The sequence below is a fragment of the Hibiscus syriacus genome, unplaced genomic scaffold (assembly GCF_006381635.1).
Source record: "Hibiscus syriacus cultivar Baekdansim isolate YM2019G1 unplaced genomic scaffold, ASM638163v2 tig00111330_pilon, whole genome shotgun sequence".
NCBI classification, from domain to species: Eukaryota; Viridiplantae; Streptophyta; class Magnoliopsida; order Malvales; family Malvaceae; genus Hibiscus; species Hibiscus syriacus.
In genome coordinates this window covers 8,275,037-8,289,056 of record NW_024063059.1, presented here as the reverse complement: position 1 = coordinate 8,289,056, position 14,020 = coordinate 8,275,037, and the positions used below count along the sequence as shown (strand labels likewise).

At 34.1% G+C, this 14,020-nt stretch overlaps 1 non-coding gene across 1 annotated transcript; it reads right to left on the bottom strand.

The window, feature by feature from the left end:
* Nucleotides 1-11,506: 11,506 nt before the first annotated feature.
* LOC120158835 lies at nt 11,507-11,613 on the bottom strand. Its single transcript, XR_005519279.1, has one exon. It is a non-coding gene; the product is annotated as a small nucleolar RNA R71 (small nucleolar RNA).
* Nucleotides 11,614-14,020: the final 2,407 nt, after the last annotated feature.

Sequence of the window (14,020 nt, the reverse complement as noted above, 5' to 3'; positions counted from 1 at the left end):
TTTGAATCCGAACCCGAAGACCGTTTCGTCAAATTCAAACCCGGTAAGCTATTTTTTACTGATTTATCACCCGATTCGATCCATTTTTCGGAATTAAGCTCCGTTTTTTATGTAATTTATGTTGATATGCATCTGAGGAATTATTGTAAGATGATTTCAAGATCGAGGGCGTTTGAATGAAATTTATATGGTCGATAGTATGGCACGAAAATTGAGGTAATACATTACTACCTCTTTATGTTTTATGGAACATGTTGATAATGGATAAATGCATGAATGTATATGATTGGTCTATTATGCCGTTTGATTATGGATGGACTTGAACCGAATATGGTTTAAGCAATAGATAATGAGAATACTTTGATTAGGTAAAATTACGAAATTACCCTTATGTTGTAGTAAGGACAAGAATTGACTCTGGAAATTGGATAAGAATTTTTAAAGACATATTGATATGATGAAACTATTGATGTGTACAGAAAATACTGGTTTTGCTTAGGAAATCTGGATAACCGATTTCTAAATCCAAGATGGCTTGTACAAGATACTAGAAGTTTGTTAAGGAATAACTTAAAGTTTAGAAATTATCCGGGAAAGATATTAACTCTAGAATCTTTTAATTTTATTTATCTCTGTTAAGAGTTTAATACCGAAGTTCCCTGGTTAAGAAATTATGAAAATGCCCTTCAGAGGTAAAAATAGTCTAAGTTGACCCTGAATGAGAAAGTACTTTGAGAATTCGTATTTACTCAATAAATTACGGATTTAATTATTAAGATCCTGTCTTTGTACAGAAAATTCCTGATAACCTGTTGGTAACTTCTGAGAAGACAATTGACCTGAAAATCGCCGAGTTAAGAATAAATTATCGAGGGTGCTCTTTTGTCAGAATTGTTTGAATGGTCTGGAAAAGATGATACGTTTGAATTAAATAATAAGATCATATGGAAAGAAAGGATGAAAATACATCAGATCTGTAAAATGACCAAAATACCCCTATAATGGAAATAACTCAATAATATCAACAAATTCAGGAATGATGGGATATCTTCTAGCTCTGTAATGAATGGAATAAAAATGAACACCAAAATGACCAAAATACCCTTATGGCCTATACTAAGTAAATGTCTTGGATTAATTAAGGAATCCATATAAGCATAGGTGTTGGACTACCTTTAAAAGTTATGGAACACAACTTAAGTGAGTTGATCAATCTTAATGATATGTCAGTACCTGAAGGACATAGATATTACTTGAATGTGTGTTCGTCTTCTCAAGTGTGGCTTGAAGATAATTTTGGAAGTATTGAGCTCAGCTAAACTCTAGATCACATTCGATATTAAGAAGTGGATATTCATTAGACAAATCAACTACGAATACCAAATTGAATTGAACGGAAGTACAATATGTATCTGAAATTAAAAAATGTCTAAATTACTATTGAAAACCCTGAAGTAACTATAAAAGACTTGATTACTAAATGAACTAAGTAACCTTAATGAATAAGGATTAAGTAAGTGATTTGGATAAGTCTGGAAACTCTGATGAGTTTACATAGTATACCATTACTGTGGGTTATGAACCAAAAATCAAGTACGTTAGCATTTCCTGATATCAATGAAGTGGGAAAATGCAATAAAGACCATTGGAAGATTCATTCAACGATGACTCAAAGATGATTTATGAACAATAATTGTTGGTATTAAAGAGTGAATACCTGAAGGACAAAGAATGTTCCGGTTAACATGCATTAGTTCTGGGAGTTGTTCAGCTTTAGTTATTTCAAAAATCCGATAGATCGACACAGACTGTAAATGTCCTGAACCTTCATTTCTTTCTCATCAGCTCAAGTCTCATTCTGAATAATGGGCGATTCCGTCAGCTAATAAATCTTCCAATAGTGATTCTAACTTCCGACATTCTATCAGGAAACTGAAGATCCGTGTTTCTCTGCCTGATAAGATTATCTTATATCTCTGAATAATATATGTAAACACTAGTGTGTTCCCTAATCACATAATATTTTATCTGATTTTCGACTTGAATTTTGTTCTGATACATGACCCGAATTCTGTTCTGATTTCTAATCTAGATTCTGTTCTGATATCTGATCTGAATTCTATTTTGATTTCTGATATCTCCGTTTACTGACGGAGAAATGTTTTATATGGGGTTTATTGTTGGAGGAAGTATGTTTGTAGGCTTCTCGGCTTTGTGCTCAGGGCCTTACTGGTATGTGCGGTTGGGTGTATGGTTCTGGGGAACCTATACATTATGATGTGTAGCGGTTAGAGGGATTATTAGGACTTTTGAATAAAATAATAATAATAAATATGTTTTAAAAGATCTGTATCTTTTTACTGGTTTTACGGGAACACTCTAGATAACCTAATTTGATCTCCTACACCAGGATATCTGAAATATTTCCATCTGAACTTAATACTATCTGTTACTACCTGAGATATCAATGGGACCTCATCTCAGCCTAAAAATCTAAAGAGATCTGAAACAATAAGGAAATATATGTTTATCTGTATATGCACGTTCTTCAGCATCATCTGGTAGTTCTGTATTACTGAGCTTTCCAAAGCTCACTCTATTACTCACCATTACAGGTTAAAAGAATTGTACCAGTGCAGCTATCGACTTCAGTAAGGGAGTTTCTCCGGCGTTGTTTGGAGAGTATAGTACAAGTTATTAAGGGGCATGTAATTGTATTTTGTTTTATATACGAGTCTGAAAATATGTTTTACTTCTGCATACTAGTAAATCATTTTAAAAGTTACATGTTTTAATAAAAGTTTCAAATTTTACGATATTTTTACAATGGGTCGCTCCGGTGGCACTCCAGATCAGATTTGGTTACTCGCATCGGTCTGAGGGGGTTACAAACACTTCATCGGCACTATATACAAGCACATTATAGTCAACCAAACATGAATGTTGGTGCTGGTAACAATGCTTTGCCATCATTAAAAATGGTGATGATGAGTTACATGCTAGAAATGGAGTAAATCTATTGAATTTCTACAACATTGATAACTGCAACAGGACAATCCGAGAGTATTTTGTGTCAATATTAGATGATTTAAATTTTGTCATTGTGAAACCTGCCATCAATAAATACCCTAAAAATTGAATTAGGGACTTTATTGAAAGGATTTAAAAATAGGAGGATTTATTCGATTAAATGCTAAAAGATGAGAATGATTAGGATTAATGGTTTAGACTAAATTGTGACAATGGATTATTAAGAGGGCATTTTGGTCCTTTAAATAAAAGTGAATTTAAAATTATTATTAGTAAGGTATTAAAGTTAAGGGAAAAGGGAAAGTAGATACCAAAAAGTTATTTCCTTGTCTTCTCCTTTCACGTGGATAAAGCCTTCTCCATAGCTCCAAAGATCGAAATCAAGCTCCCGAGACAAGTAAAACAAAGGGCAAAGGCAAACTACCTGATTAAGCAACTTTGTATTTTGGATACAATAGCGAAGATAACCAGGTGATTGCATTTAATTGTGTAACTATATGTTGTACTAATCATATATGTATGATTGCTTAATTTGTATGTGGTGATTACCAAATAGGTACTAAATGTGCATTAAACGGAATTCATTATATATGGATGAATAACCGTTTTGGCACTAAGTGTGCATTTCACGGAATACATCCTATGTGGATGAATAACCATTTTGGCACTAAATGTGCATTTCACGGAATTCATCCTATGAGGTTGAAAAACCATTTCGACACTAAGTGTGCATTTCACATAATTCATCCTATGTGGATGAATAACCGTTTAGACACTAAGTGTGCATTTTGTGAAATTTATCCTATGTAAATGAATAACTGTTTCGGGACTAAGTGTGCATTTCACGAAATTCATTCTATGTGGATGAATAATCATTTCGACACTAAATGTGCACTTCACTGAATTCATCCTATGTGGATGAATAATTGTTTCGGCACTAAGTGTGCATTTCACAGAATTCAACCTATGTGGATGAATAATCGTTTCGGCACTAAATGTGCATTTCACAGAATTCACCTATGTGGATGAATAACTATTTTGGCACTAAGTGTGCATTTCACGAAATTCATCCTATGTGGATGATTAACTATTTCGACACTATATGTGAAAGCCACAGAATTCATAACATGTTTATGAGTAACCATATGGGCACTATAGGTGCATTACAAAGAAATGATAATGACTAGAAAAATAATGAATTGGTATTTGATTGTTAAGAAATAGTGATATAATGATTTCATTGTGTAATTAGTTTTTGCCTTACTAAGTAATACTTAACATGTGTTTGTTTCACACGTAGGTTTAATATAAGGTAAGTAATGAGACCAACGGACATCAAAGTCAGAGTCGCCTCATCAGTAATAGTATTATATATTTGTCTACTTTTGATGTATTTTAGTTGGCATGTAATAGGTTTAGTAAAAACGCTCTGAATGTTATTTGAATTAAACTTGTTGTAAAACGGTGAAGTGTTTGAACCTCTCTTTTGTTTGTCTATGTAAAGTTTAATGTATGTTTTATAATAAGTAAATTAAAATGTTTTATAAAACGAAACAAAATTTTACGAGTTTTCAAATAAGGAACAGTTTTAAAAAATTCATGCGACATCTGTATCTCGTATATGAAGAGGTATACGGGAGATGGGTGTTATATTTATTGGTATCAGAGCTACATGTTCAGCCTATTCTTGGCTGAATCAAGTGTAATTTTGATGTAAAAAAAGTTTACATGCCACTAAGATGTCAAGGTTACTGATAGGGTATAGAATGAATATGATAAGATATCTCTCCTTAATAATTTAAGTATTATCTTTATGTATGTTACAATAGATGCTGAATTCTACAAATTTGAGAAGAGTGGCTGGACAAGGGAGTAGACATGGATCGGGTAATGAAAACTATGAAAATAATAGCGAACATCCGATTCCGTCTGAGAATGCAGTGCACGGGCACCTCAGAGTATGCTTGTTCCAGAGTTTGGAGCTTTTATGAAAGCTCTCGATGCCATCTGGACACGATTCCAACCTCTTCCACCTCCCCCTGCTCCTCCAGTACTACGAATGGTTATTCCGAAGGAGTTAAGAAGTTTGGGAGCTCTTAAGTTTAGGGGAAAGAAGGTGAAGGTCTGATAGATGCAGATTTATGGTTAAACGATGAGATGATGATGTTGAAAAGTCAGTAGTGCTCCGTTCATGAAAAACTGGGCAGAGCAGTAACGTTACTCAGAGGATCAACTCGTGTATGGTAGACAAACATGACGATGTATACATTGCCCGAGCAAGTGAACTAACAGTTCTTCCAAGAGGAGTTCAAGAATAATTATATCGGGGAGTAGTTTATGAGATCAATGTTGTTGAAGTTTCTTAGCTTTAAACAAGGTGATCGAGCGATGCATAAGTGTGAGGCCGAATACAATAAGCTTAGTCGTTATGCTACAGAAGTGGTTCCTAATGATAAAGCTCGACAAGATTGGTTCATTGAGGGTCTAAGGCCTAAGTTAAAAGAGATGATGGTGGCATTAAATTTGCCTAGTCTGCAAGAAGTGATAAATAGAGCGAAGGTGATTGAAAGAACTCAAGCGGAGACTCTAGCAGCGGAGCAGAGTATGCAGACGAGAAAAAGGATTAGGATGTCTTAATGTACCTTTCATGATAAGAGATGCAAGGGCTCAGGTTCCTGATATACTAATAGAGTGGATGATGTTGCAGTTGCACAGAAGTCTAAACAATCTCATTATTTTGATTCGAGCTCAGGTAGAGCTTTTGGAGAAAAAAGTAACACATTTCAGGCATGTGGCAAATTTCATCAGGGTGTATGTAAAGTGCTCTCTGAAGATTACTTTATTTGTTAAGGAATAAGTCATTATGCTAGGTGTTGTCCACATAGATATGGGGATAGATCAGTACAATCTGAAAGATCAGTAGCAGCACCTAATAGAAGCAGAGGAAGAGGAAGATCAGGCGGTCAATCTGAGGCTATCCAGAGACAAGAGACTCGGGGAGTGACCCGAGTATATAATATAAAGACCAGTGATGATTGGGATGATCCAGAGATCATAATAGGTACATATCACCTTTTTGATGAGCTTGTTTTTGTTCTAGTTGACCCTGGTTCTACGCACTCATAATATTAGTACAAAGTTGGTTATAACTAGAGGAATTCCTTTAGAACCAATTTCTAGTGAAATGATAGCGGTGAACCTTATTGGTCATAGTGCAAGGGTAGCATGGGTGTGTAGAAAATGTCCAATTAAGATTCAAGGGGTTGTGTTTTTGGAAAACTTAATGGAGTTGCCCTTTGATGAGTTTGATGTCATTTTGAGCATGGATTGGTTGTCTCCACACCATGGATGGGTAGATTGTCGTCAAAAATGATTATTCCAAAAGGATACAGAAGGCTCCAAAATTGTGGTGATAGGTGAGAAGGTGAAATCCCTGTCCAATATGATATCGACCATGACCGCAAAGAGAATGATGTCAAAATGATGCATAGCTTTTCTAGCTAATGTGATAGGAACTAGAGTACCGGAAATGAGATTACATGATATCCCCACAGTTAAGGAGTTTTTAGAAGTTTTTCCTAAAGAGTTATCAGGTTTACCACCAGATCGTGAAGTGAAATTTAGAATTGAGGTTTATCTAGGTACCAGACCTATTTCTATGGCTCCATATCGGATGACCCCAATAGATTTAAGGGAATTAAAGGCACAGTTACAAGAGCTACTTGATAAAGGGTTTATCAGACCCAGTGTTTCTCCTTGGGGAGCACCTGTATTATTTGTGAAAAAGAATGACGAATCTATGTGATTATGTATTGATTATCACCAAATGAATAAAGTAACGATAAAGAAAAAGTATCATTTTCTAAGGATTGATGACATGTTTGATCAGTTAAAAGGCATAAGAGTGTTCTCTAAGATAGATTTAAGGCCGGGGTACCATCAGTTAAAGATAGAGAATGATGATATTTCAAAGATAGCTTTTAGGACTCGGTATGGACACTATGAATTTGTGGTAATGCCATTTGGATTAACAAATGCCCCTCCAACATTTATGGAACAGAGTGTTCCAACCGTATTTGGATCAGTTTATCGTGGTGTATATAGATGATATCTTGGTATATTCTAAGTCAAAGGAAGAGCATGATGCTCATCTTCGAGTGGTTCTTCATACACTTCGTGATAAGAAGTTGTACGCGAAATTGTCCAAATGCGAATTTTGGTTATCTGAGATTGTTTTCCTTGGTCACATAGTATCTGTAAAAGGCATAAGAGTGGATCCCAAAAATATTCAATCCATAATGGATTGGCAACCCACAAGGAATGTTTCTGAAGTTCGGAGTTTCTTGGGGCTCGCTGGTTATTATAGGCGATTTGTGAAAAAAAATTCGATTCTAACTCTGTCGCTAACTAAGTTGTTGCGGAAGGATGTGCCTTTTATTTGGACGAATAGATACCAGGAAAGTTTTGAAATTCTAAAGAGAATAGTAACTAAGGCTCCAATGCTCGTGCAAACTGAGTCAGGTAAAGAATATGTCGTTTATAGTGATGCATCTTATAATGGGTTAGGATGTGTACTGATGCAAGAAGGGAAAGTTGTAGCTTATGCCTCAAGACAGTTGAAAAATCATGAGAGAAATTACTCGATGCATGATTTAGATTGGCCGCAATGGTGTTTGCTTTAAAAATCTCGCACCATTATCTGTACGGTGAGCATTGCCATGTTTACATGGATCACAAGAGTTTAAAATATTTGATGAATCAGAAAGAGCTGAATTTGAGACAGAGAAGATGGATTGAGCTCTTAAAAGAGTATGATTTGGTTATTGACTATCATCCGGGAAAAGATAATGTGGTAGCTGATGGCTCAGTCGAAAGACTTTTGTGGCTTTAAGGGCTTTAGATGCATGTATGTCTTTAAAGGAAGATTGTGTTTTGATTGTTGAATTAAAGTTAAGGCCAATGTTTTTGGATCGGGTTAAAGAGTTGCAAGGTCGAGATAAGAAATTTTTGATGAGATTGGCGCAAGTCAAAAAATGAGAAGCCATTGAATTCGAAATAAGGGATAATAGATGTTTATATTTCCATGGAAAACATTGCATTCCTAATGATGATCAATTGAGGAAAAATATTCTTGGTGAGGCACATTATAGCCCTTTGACGATGCACCCAGGTGGAAAAAAGATGTATCAAGATTTGAAAAGTCATTACTGGTTTCCTAGCATGAAAATAGTTGTTACAAAGTTTGTTGCCAAATGTCTGACATGTTAGTAAGTGAAAGTTGAGCATCAAGTGCCATCTGGGTTACTATAGCCAATATTAATTCCTGAGTGAAAGTGGGCGCAAGTCACAATGGATTTTGTTTCGGGGCTACTGTTGTCTCTAGGTAAAAAAGACTCGATTTGGGTAATAGTAGATAGATTGACCAAGACGTCTCATTTTATTACAGTTCGAGTATATTATTCAATGGATAAGTACACGGAGCTGTATATAAAGGAAATAGTTAGACTACACGGAGTGTCTATTTCGATAGTGTCTGATCAAGACCCAAGGTTTACTTCAAGACTTTGGAAGTCTTTGTATGAGGCATTGGGTACTCAATTGAACTTTAGTACAGCTTTCTATCCGTAGATAGATGGGCGGTCAGATCAAGCTATTTAGATACTAGAGGATATGATAAGGGCATGTGTGATTGAATTTAAGGGATCATGGGAAATGTATTTGCCTTTAGCGGAATTTACGTATAACAAGTTATCAATCAAGTATTAAGATGGCTCCGTATGAAACTCTGTATGGGAGGAAATGTAGAACACCGTTAAATTGGTTTGAACTGACACATCGAGACCTGGTTGGCCCAGATTTAATGAATGATATGGAGGAAAAAGTGAAAATCATACAGAACAATCGAAAGATAGCCTCAGATTGCCAAAAGTCTTATGCTAATTTGAAAAGAAAAGAAATCAAAATTCAAGTGGGGGACAAAGTATTTCTGAAGGTATCACCTTGGAAGAATGTATTGTGTTTTAGGCGAAAAGGAAAGTTGAGTCTGAGATTCATTGGACCGCATGAAATTTTAAAAAGGGTCAGACTCGTAGCTTATCGGTTAGCTTTGCCTCCGGATATGGATAAGATCCATAATATTTTCCACATATCGATAAAAGGGTCAGACTCGTAGCTTATCGGTTAGCTTTGCCTCCGGATATGGATAAGATCCATAATATTTTCCACATATCGATTCTTAGAAGGTATAGATCATATCCATCTCATGTTATCACACCTGAAGAAATAGAGATCTGACCAGATTTATCCTATTAGGAATAACCAATACGGATCTTGGCTAAGAACCAAGGAATTGCGTAACAAAATGATTATGTTGGTTAAAGTGATTTGGAAGAATCATAAGGTAGAAGAGGCTACCTAGGAAAGAGAGAAGGATATGAAAAAACGGATTCCCCATCTCTTCGTTTCAGATACTTCTTTAAATTCGAGGATGAATTTTCTTAAGGGGGAGAATTGTAATACCCTAAATACCAAATTAGGGACTTTATTGAAAGAATTTAAAAATAGGAGGATTTATTTGATTAAATGCTAAAAGATGAGAATGATTAGAATTAATGGTTTAGACTAAATTATGGCAATGGATTATTAATAGGGCATTTTGGTCCTTTCAATGAAAGTTAATTTAAAATTATTATTAGTAAGGTATTAAAGTTAAGGGAAAAGGGAAATTAGATGCAAAAAAGATATTTCCTTGTCTTCTCCTTTCAAGTGGATAAAGCCTCCTCCATAGCTCCAAAGATCAAAATCAAGCTCCCGAGACAAGTCAAACGAAGGGCAAAGGCAAAGTACCTGAGTAAGCAGTTTTACGTTTTGGATACAGTAAAGAAGGTAGCCAAGTGAGTGCATTTAATTTTGTAACTATATGTTATACTAATCATATATGTATGATTGTTTAATATATATGTGGTGATTACCAAATAGGCACTAAACGTGCATTTCACGGAATTCATCCTATGTGGATGAATAACCGTTTCGGCACTAAGTGTGCATTTCACAGAATTCATCCTTTGTGGATGAATAACCGTTTCGGTACTAAATGTGTATTTCACGGAATTCATCCTATATGGATGAATAACCGTTTCGGCACTAAGTGTGCATTTCACGGAATTCATCATATGTGGATGAACAATCGTTTCGGCACTAAGTGTGCATTTCACGGAATTCATTCTATGTGGATGAATAGCTGTTTCGGCACTAAGTGTGCATTTCACATAATTCATCGTATGTGGATGAATAACCATTTTGGCATTAAATGTGCATTTCACGGAATTCATCCTATGTGGATGAATAACCGTTTCGGCACTAAGTGTGAATTTCATGGAATTCATCCTATGTGGATGAATAACTGTTTCGACACTAAATTTGCATTTCACGGAATTCATCATATGTGGATGAATAACCATTTCGGCACTAAGTGTGCATTTCATAGGATTCATCCTAGGTGGATGAATAACCGTTTCGGCACTAAGTGTGCCTTTCACGGAATTCATCCTACATGGATGAATAACTATTTCGACACTAAGTGTGCATTTCACGGAATTCATCCTATGTGGATGAATAACCGTTTCAGAACTATCTGTGCAAACCACGTAATTTAAAATATATTTATGAATAACCGTATGGGCACTACGGGTGCATTACAAAGAAATGATAATGACTGGAAAAATATTGAATTGGTATTTGATTGATAAGAAATAGTGTTATAATGATTTCATTGAATATTTAGTTTTTGCCTCATTAAGTAATACTTAACGTGTGTTTGTTTCACGCGCAGGTTTAATACAAGCTGAGTAAAGAGACCATTGAACATCAAAGTAAGAGTCACCTCATCAGTAACAGTATGACATATTTGTCTACTTTTGATATATTTTAGTTGGCAAGTAATAGGTTTAGTAAAAACGCTCTGAATGGTATTTGAATTAAACATGTTGTAAAACGGTGAAGTGTTTGAACCTCTCTTTTGTTCGTCTACGTAAAGTTTAATATATGTTTTATTATAAGTAAATTAAAATGTTATATAAAATGAAATGAAATTTTACGGGTTTTTAAATGAGGAACAATTTTAAAAAAAATGATGTGATATATATATCCCGTATACAGAGAGGTATACTAGAGATGGGTGTTACAATCAATGCTTTCCACTTTGAGATGAGGCCTGTGATGTTCTAGATGATACAATCTATGGGACAATATAGTGGTTCATTTACCAAGGATTCTAGAGCACATTTAAAAGTATTAATGGAAGTATGTGATTCTTTTGTACAATATGAGGAAGCTTTGAAGATAAAGTTGTTTCCTTATTATCTTCGTGACAAAGCTAAAGCATGGCTCAACTCACTGCCACCTGATGCTAAAACATCATGGAAAGAACTCACTTAAACATTTTTTTTTGTGTTTCAACCCTCCCAACATGGATGCTAGACTGAGTAATAATCTCATATCATTCAAGCAAATGTAGGTTGAGAACCTATATAAAGCTTGGGAGCATTTTAAGGATTTACTGAATAAATGTCTGATGCATGGTTTCCAACACTAGACATAAATGAAGATGTTTTATCATGGATTGAATATGCAAACACAAATAGTTATTGATGCTTCTCCTAATGGAGCCTTGTTGGATAAGGCCTATAGCAAAGCCTATGACATCTTGGGAAGGATGTCCACCAATGACTACCAATACCCTAATGCAAGGATTATGTTGAGTAGATGCAATTATGTAGTAGTTGACAATGAAGCTATCAACACACTGACCAACAAGACACATCATTGGCTGAAATGATGAAAAAAAAGTTTTTTCAAATTAGTTATTGATATAAAGTATGCTTTGCTGCTTGGATTCAGGGACACATCGTCTCATAATTTTGTCATTGCATTACATGAAAACATATGGCTTCCAATGCTACACTTTAACATATCGCAAGAATTTGTTTCTTCCTTGGTGATTATGATATGGTGGTAGAAATCCACTAACCAAGTAATTCACAATATCAACATTATAAGGCAATGCTTCAATGGCAAGAAACTTTTCATCCGGGAAATGATCGGGGAATCACAAGTATTTTTCCATATTCATTACCCGATTCCAAATAAGACAAATGGTTAGCCACTTGATTCTCGGATCCCTTCTTATACATAAACCTTAAACTCTAAACTTCAAACCCTAAACTTCAAATCCTAAACCCTAAACCAAAATCAAGAGAATGTTATTTCCTTCGGAAATTGTTTCATTTATTCTAACAAATATGACAAATATATCAAGATAACTAATATTTCTATCATATCTTAACAATTATATTTTCCATGTAATTACACATTAGTATCTAAGTTTATCCTAAGAAATTCTAATGTTTTTCTAATCTCTATGAATACTATTAAAATTTTAACTTTTAAGTTGATGACATGAAATAATCTCATAATACTATACAATTACAGCTTAATAGTATTAAAAAACTAATTAGTCTAATTAAAGATAAATTTAGTGATCAATATAAGAGGAAAAAAATCAAAAACCAATGCATAAGGAAAATGCAAATTTAGAAACCAAACACATAACTAATCAAAAGGAACTCAAAAGATTTCTTCGTAATATTTTTTTCAAATATTTATTAATTTTTTTAATCTGAACATGATTCTTTCTTTGGTTATACAATTTTAAGAACGATTAGAAAAAACGATGTTGATATTTATTTTTTATTACAAAGCTTAATAACATAATGATCATTTTGATACTTTACTTGTAATTTTTGAAATTGTTTGAATCCGAGATTTGGTTGGATCGTTGGGTAGCCCATCACTACAGGTGGTTAAACCCGTCAAAGCACTACTAACCCATGTCTGAACATTGCTTATCTTTAGACTAAAATCGGAAGATTGAATCGTACTCATCTCGCCAATCGACTTTCTCATCTTATCTACGCCATCCCCAAGTAACTCCAAGCAATCTGTCATGGCAGGGGTTTTGGGAAGTTTTGCCATCGAGGCAGTGGTTGACTCGAGGTTTAAAAGGCTCTCTTTTAGTGCTGCATTGGCTTTCATATACTCAGGAGTAGATTTAGGATCACCTTGTCCACCAACTAAACTCAAGTTTACAAAAACATTAAGGACAAGAAGAGTAACAAGGAATTGAAAAGAATGATTATTGGAGATTGTGTTTGACATGTTTCTGACTCTTTCTTGTTTCTAAAAACTATGGGGAGATAATGGAATGTGATGAAAATGGGAGGGGAGGCTTGCAATTTATAAGAAAAATGTTCATGGACGTAATTCACGCATATGCGATGTAATTGTCCCTCTAGCCCTAAAATGAGGCTAATAATCCGTGTTCTTAAAAAAAAGAGGCTAATAATCCGTGCATAGTTAAAGATAATTAGAAATAAGTTGTGTTCACAAGGATTAATTTATTTTTTCATTTTATAATTTCAAAAACAATATTCTATTTTGTTAAAAGATTATATCTTTTGAACTTTAATATTTCATTTTTTATAATTTAAAAAATGAATTTTTTTTATCTTTATTATTCTTTGTTAGAATTTTATATATTCTTTTTGAAAACTTATATATTATGAAAAATAGTTATTAAAGATTTTGATAAGTTGTTTTAATTATGAGTTATAATTAATTTGTGATGTTGTTGGAAAAACTATCTTATTAATATATAAGTAAATTTGGTGTATTCCAATGTTTGCTAATTAATTATTATCAAAACCTTGAAAAAGATTGTTAGTATGCTTTTCAAACCTTGTAAATAAGGATGAAAATGAGGTGAGAAAAATATATTTTATTGCCTGGATTTTGATCATAAAAAATATATCTGAACTTTATCTACCTTTAATTCATCTTAAAATTTAAATTTAAAACTCATCCTAACTTAACTCAACCTAAATAAAAAAATGAAAACATAAGTTTTTATAAGTTGATTCCTCTAAATTTTTCA